This window comes from Quercus suber, unplaced genomic scaffold (genome assembly GCF_002906115.3).
Source record: "Quercus suber isolate HL8 unplaced genomic scaffold, Cork oak 2.0 scaffold_523, whole genome shotgun sequence".
Classification (NCBI taxonomy): domain Eukaryota; kingdom Viridiplantae; phylum Streptophyta; class Magnoliopsida; order Fagales; family Fagaceae; genus Quercus; species Quercus suber.
Genome location: NW_027069972.1, coordinates 539,195 through 546,765, shown reverse-complemented (window position 1 = coordinate 546,765; position 7,571 = coordinate 539,195). Strand labels below are relative to the sequence as shown.

The 7,571-nt window shown below is 31.9% G+C and overlaps 1 pseudogene; it reads right to left on the bottom strand.

Annotated features, from left to right (window-relative positions):
• Nucleotides 1–459: 459 nt before the first annotated feature.
• LOC112035348 (uncharacterized) lies at nt 460–3,247 on the bottom strand (annotated as a pseudogene).
• Nucleotides 3,248–7,571: the final 4,324 nt, after the last annotated feature.

Sequence of the window (7,571 nt, the reverse complement as noted above, 5' to 3'; positions counted from 1 at the left end):
TAACCTCACGGCAAACTCGTGCATGAAAACAACAAAAAGAATGATGGTTTTTCTTATATTTTTGTATAAATCATTCATGAAAAAGTGATATTCTTTTAAAACATTTTCCACTTGTTTTTTTAAACACTTGTTTCAATAAAAATATATCAAGACATCTAAAAGCAAATGAATAAAAGAGAACCATTTAATGGTTAAACAACACACAATAAATTAAATATGTGGAAGAGAAGTAAATACAATTCAATTAATACACGACTACATTAAAATCTCTGATGATTGAATAAGAGATTTGGAGTTCAATCTCCATTTACACCAAAAATCGATTAGTGTCTTGGTCTGATGATAAAGAACTATTATCAGGAGCAGACGTCATAGGTTGAAACGCTCTCATAAAAAAAAAAAAAATCAATTAATACACACGCTCTCATAAAAAAAAAAAAATCAATTAATACACATGTAGTACATGTAAACACAAAATTAAATGAATTTTACAATGTTTAGTTTATAAGATATGAAGAAACATTCCCATTTGCTTTGAATCTTGTTAATGAGGTTGAATGGATAAGTTAATTAATACCAGGCTCCCATCCATTCACTTTAGCATAAATCTCTCTGCCAAAATATAACAACCAAATTTCCTCCACCCACTTGTCCCTCCAAATTCCTCTACTCTTTTCAAGCTCAATTGCCTATCATTCCCCCCAACCCATCCAACCCTTTCTTGCTCCCACTTCTTTCTCTCAAAGACTTCCAAGCACAATCCCACACTTCTTTCTTGTCCCTCTATACCACAACTCTTGAACCACATTACTCCACTGACCACATTTACATCCATAACTTCTCTCCCAAAAACTAAAACCATTTCTCTTGGAGGAACATCCACAACAACAACATTGCCTTGTCTCTCATTATGTTCACATGCAAATATTTGTGCCCACTTTTGCTCAAGTGTCACCTCGTAATACGTTGATGTACTCATTTGGTCTTTCAATGTTCCTTCCTTAATAAACATAAAAGGAGAATACCACTTTCCTACAATCACTGGTTGAGAACTCGTACATGATAGCAGAAAGTTGAATTTTGGAAGGCAAGCACGAAGGGAAGTATTTAGGCCTGATGCATAACCTAATTGGAAATCACTACGAGTTGAGGTTTGTACTGTCCAGCCATTTGATCTGAGGAACTTTGGAGGGATCCCATCTGATGTTATAGATTTGGCAACAAAACCTCCCCTTCCATCACATCCCATTTCACTCGGATGAATCTCAAATTGCTGGTATATGTTGTTGGGATCCAAAGGTTTTGGTGCTACATCACTAGCATACTTGAAGCAAAAGCAACTTTCCATGTCCTCCTCAGAATTTTCACATGCTTCCCTGCAGATAAATGCCATTTGAAGTTAATATATTAACATTAATATTTTGATGGCCATTAAAAAAAAAAAAAACATTAATATTTTGTCAAATTTAAGTTATATTTTCTTCTCAAAAACAAAATTTAACTTATATTTCCATTAACCGAAGATGTTTGACTTTTAGTTGACCTCATAATATTTTGTCATATAAATTTTTGAAACCTCATAATTTTACATTTTATTATTCTAAAATATATATTTTTTAATTGGGTTTAAATTTTATTATATATTTAAACCCTTCATTAGAATCTTTCTGCATCATGTATATATATTTTCTTAAAACATTATAGAATATATAACTTCATATACAAATGCAATCATAATAAATTCATATAAATAACTACCATAATTTTTTTTTTTTGAGAATCAAACCGACACTTTTATTAATTAGCAGGAGAATCTGAAATGACAAACTGGTAAATGTCAGATGGAACATGCTCCATCCAAACTAATAAAGGAAACGAAACTATTGCTCTCTTAGCCAATGCATGGGCCACACAATTACCCTGCTGCCTAGTATGAGAGAAAGAGAAAGTTCTAAGCGAACCAATAATAGACATGATGTCTTTGACCATTTAACCGATGGATGAGTGACCGCAATTTGCTGACCTTAACGCTTTGCACACTATCTCTAAGTCACCATCAAATTCAGAATCCGTAATACCCAACTCTACAATGAATTTAATAGCCCTTCTTGCAGCTAAAGCTTCCAGGAATTCCATCGAGCCTAGGTGCGAAATTTTTTTGGCAAGAGCAGCTATTAACTCTCCCTTTGCATTCCGAACCACCACCCCAATACTTGCCTCTCCCGATTCAGTAAAAACTGCCCCATCATAGTTAGTTTTATACAGCTCACCCGGAGGAGGACGCCACTAAATGTGTCCTCTGGGTGGTTTTGTAGCTGCCTTAGGAATCTTCGCTTGAAACTCCGAGAGATACGACTTCGCTGCTTGTAAGATTCTGTCCGTAGCTATTCCCTTCTCACTTAGGCACAACTTGTTCCTGTGATTCCAAATAAACCAAGCCACAACAGCAAATAGTTCGAGACTGTCATTCTGCTTCCCGACCATAATTAGTTACACCTACTGTAATTCTTTCTTAATATTATACAACAATAACTTCTTATTGAATTAATATTTTAAAGATTCTACCATTGAATTATATTTTCTTGTTCTTATTAACATGTACACCAAATTTCGTATTAATTAAATTTTATTTACTAGTTGATCTATAAACTCATGTTTTATGTATAATTCTAAAATATTAAAAACCTAAAATTTAAATAATTTATAGATGCTATTGGATTATATGTTGTCATTCTTCTTAACATGCACACCAAATCTTGTGTTAATTGGATGTTATTTACTTGTTGATCCATAAACTCATACTTTATGTATAATTTTAAATTATGAAAACTTAAAATTTAAATATTTTGTAGATGAGAAAACTATCGATTTCTAATAATCTTGAAATTTTATAAGCATACATACACACACACACACATATATATATATCCCCATACCCTTTATGGCTTCTACGTCTCTTTATGGCATAGTACCGATTGGAAGACAATGGCTGATTAAGAACTGGGATCAAGTTTGCGTAAAAAAATTGGGCATCCTCGCCTGTGTTAATGGCAAGCGTTAGGTTCATGTTTTGAGGGAAAGGCAAGTCCTCGAGCTAATTGTTAATACACAATCCGAAACAGCTATAATTCTCCTCGGCTTCTTCATCTTTAATGACCAAAATACCAGAATTTGGGCCTTCAGGAGGTGGCAATGCCAGTGCCGAAGGATCCTTTTGGAACATAGAAAGAGGTCTTCTCACATACATTTAATTTCTCCAAAGATTTTTTGGCCCCACAATTTCTTATCTGCCTTTTAACTCTTGTACCATACCAATTATCAAGTTAAACATAAACTTTCATGCATTTATACAAGGGAAACAACCTCTCATATGATTCAAGTCATGGCATGGGTTTTATCGGAGACTAATTCCATTTTTAATTGCAAAGGGTTGAATGTTGCTAGCTATATTCTTTGTGAAAGCCGTCTTTAAGTACATTTGATGTTTTCTCCCATCGGTGGTTCCTATGTGGAATCGTCCACAATTGATAAGCTAAAACTTTTTTTTTTTTTTTGGGTTAATCACCGTGTAACCTAAATTATAGATTTTTTTTTTTTTTTTTTTTTTTTTTTTTTGGAGAATCAATACAACAGCCCTTTCCAACATAATCTAAATTTTATGATACGATCCTGACGGTATGAATGCTTTATTCTTCCTACACTATTGGCACATAATTGATCATGATGTCTCTAGAGCTGTTACTGACTCCATCTCTTCTGGTAGAATTTTACAAAGAATTAATTTTACCCATACTGTTCTTGTTCCTAAAAAATCAAATCCTGAATCAATGTCTCATTTCCGTCTAATAAGCTTATGTAACGTGATTTTTAAGCTTGTCTCTAAGGTCCTTGCCAACATAATGTCACCTCTGATTGCCAAAGTGCTTTCTTATCTAATAGAGTCATCACATACAACATCTTAGTTGCCTTTGAAACTTTTACACTACATGAAGACAAAGAGGAGGAAACACAGTTCATTGGGTTAGTTAAGTATTCTCTAATATATAAACCCTACATTGGATTCATTGTAACACAGCTGCTTAATATAATATGTAGTTGTCAAGGGCTTTCTCACTGTGGATATAGGCCGTTAGGCCAAACCATGTAAACCTATGTGTGTACTCTTTCTTTTATGCTTCCACTCATCATTCAATTATCAGACACAATCACACAACAACTTTAACAAGATAAAGTAAAAGATACAGGTACGAGTTTCAAGTTGTGATTATATGTAATCACTACCTTCTCCATAACCATCAAGATGGACCATCATCAATATCTAGCAAGAGACAAGGATGTTAAATGGGGATGATATCTGAGAATTAAAGTCAAAATTGACATCAATAAACCAAGTGTGAATGGACTCAACTTTTGTGTACAACTCTTTCCACAATATAATTTATGCGATTATGAATGGCGAATAAAAAGTAGTGAGTCGATATGAAAATAATAGTTCACCAATAACATGGTTACACATATCATCAAATTGTCATAAAAATCGCAAGAAACACGTGAGATTTTAAATGAGAGGTAGAATGAAGGAGACAATGATCGAATTTAAGACCTCTTACTTTGATATCATATTAAACTACCGATTATCCCAAAAACTTTAGAATATAGTAAATTTAATCATTTAATCACATATTTCTAACAAAAAATAAATCAATCACCAATATTGTACTGAAGTCAAGAATGGAGCCAATTGTCAATGTGTCCCACTTTATCGAAAAAATAAATGATATTTCCATTTATAAAAATAAATAAAAAGACATGGGTTGTGATTGGTTATTGGGCATTAGTACACTAGATACGTTGGGATGTGGACATGTGTCCAGTTTTGAGTAAACTATAACACATTTTTTATTTTGACCAAAATTTATTTCAGACATCTAACTTCATTTGAGTTGTTAAAATTTTTAAAATTTTCAATTCAAGCATACTCAATTAAAAAAATAAAAAATTTGTTGATTTCACATTTAAACAAGAACAAAGTTTGGCAACCAACTTGGTTGTAGTCTAATACTACAACTCTAAGTCTCTACTCAATATCTTTTATTGGATGTGAATTTTGACAAATTCACTATTAGATTACATTTTTTTCTTATATTCTTTCATTACTTACAAAATTTTCAGAAGATCAAAGATCAATAGCTATGTAATCAATCGTCTAAATTTCAAGTTTTTGTAATATAAAATTATACATAAAAAATAAGTATAGATCAAATATTAGATGATATTCGATTGACCCAAAATTTGAAACGTGTGTTAGGAGCATAAAAAAACATGCAATTCAATGTAGAATTTCAAAATATGTAGTCATGCTATTTTTTTTTTTTTTAATTAGAGATGCAGCCTTAGGCTACAACTAAATTTATAACCAAACTTTAATTGTCCTTTTAACAATGCCCGTTTTGCATATTGAATGAATTTTATTTTATATTTAATCACCATAATTATTTGAGAATAAGAAAAAAAAAATCTAAAAGATAAAACAAAATGAATTACAAAAATTAGGCATATTTAAGTATTGAACACATTGTATAAAAAATGCATTGCAACTAGGTTGATAAAATCTTAAATTCCTTAGAAAATATCTTATTACTAATACCGGTATTTTATTTAAGGTTTAAGAATGAATTTTCTTTAACCAAAACCCTTAAATATAAATGTAAACACAAAAATTCACAAAGTTTGAAAATCAAACAATTGAAAAAGTGTCACAAATATATTTTTGTATTAACTAAGTAGCGAGTACAATTCTCTCTTTTGACTCTTTTACAAAAAAAAAAAATGCTGCTTTGATTTTATCTTCTTTGTGATCTTGACTTGAATGCAAAATTTTCTTCTCTTTGGATGGAAGATGGATCAAACAGTCTTAACAACGAATCTTTGGCTTTGAGTAGGGGTGGCAAAATTTGACACGACCCGCGAACTCGACACGACACGACACGAAATTAATAGATTATGGGTTAAGGCTTAATGGGTTCGTGTCATATTCGGGTTGACACGGCTGACCCGTTTAATAAACGGGTTGGGTTAGGGTTGAACACATAGAACCCGTTTGACCTGTCTGACCCGTTTAATTAAATAACATTTTACTAATATACCCTTCAAACTCTAAGTATATAAACTTATTAGTCGTTATGATTTATTTTCTTTGAAATATTGTGATTGATTATTTGTGATATTGAGATATGCTTTAGTTTTGAATGATTATTTGTGATGTAGCTACTCATTAATTCTGCATTTTATATTAAAAATATTTATTTGTTTGTTTTTTCATAATTTTTTTTCTTTTCATTTTGATAAAATCTGATAAACAGGTCGACACGATTGACCCGTTTAATAAATGGGTTGTGTTAGGGTTGAGGAATCTTGACCCGTTTAATAAATATATCGGGTTAGTGTTGACCTATGTAGTCGAATACTCATAACTTGACACGACACGAACCCGACACGTGAACACGAATTGCCACCCCTAGCTTTGAGCTTGTTAGAGATTTATCGTCGTTCTAGTTCTTCAGGTCCTTCGAATATTCTTCATTCTTTCGAATGTTATTCAAGTTCTTTGAAGATTCTTGGATTTCAGGTTGAAATTCTTTGGTGCTTTAGAGGTAGAATTTCTCTAGAGTTTTGGCTTCTTGAAAACTTGGTCTTCAAAATGAGAAGGGATGTCCTCTATTTATAGTAGTTTCAGAGTATAAGCTCCATTTTGAATTGATATACTTGAAAATATGTAGTAAACTCTAATTGGCCTAAATTTTGATTAGAGATAATTTCAAACCACAAGTAAGCAACTTAAATTTCAATCAAATTATATGTGAGTAAATTGTAATTAGCCCTTAAGTTTTAATATGAAATTATTTTCATCACTGCCTACAGAGTCACATTACATCAATGTGATTCTCCTATTTTGTACCATTATATGATTGTAAATCCACTCTCCTATTTACGATTGTACCATATTGTACTACAAGATTTGTCAAAAAATTGGACTAATAGTTTCTTCAATCAACATAACATCTTGTCCTGAACTTCGTAACTTGTAGCTCATGGGAATTCCCGATTTCTCCCATAGAATTGAACTTTGATTTAAATCCCCTCTCCGCTTAAAGTCAGCAAATAAAAAAAAACACTACCCCCACCAACAACATAGTGTGCATTCCAAACGCACGCTGCGTTTTGCTGAAAAACAGTGGATTCCATATACTGTTCACGAAACTTACAACTAATTTTTTCAGCTAAAAAAAAGTTAAAATTGGGTTTTATGGCACTATTCACACATTTAAAAATTATTTTGCTACAGTAGTTTCAGTTTTCGATTAGTAATAAGCGGTATCTAAATAGATCCATAGAAGAGCACTAATAAGTAATATCTAATTTACAGTTTGCCCAAGGGTTTTGACTTTTGAGTCTCAATTTTAGCTAAAGATCAAAATCAAGAACAATGAAAAAAGTTTGGTTTTACCGGTAAGCTTGTAGTTTAGATGTTCACAATTTGTCTATAGAGCAGAATACTAACACAATATAAA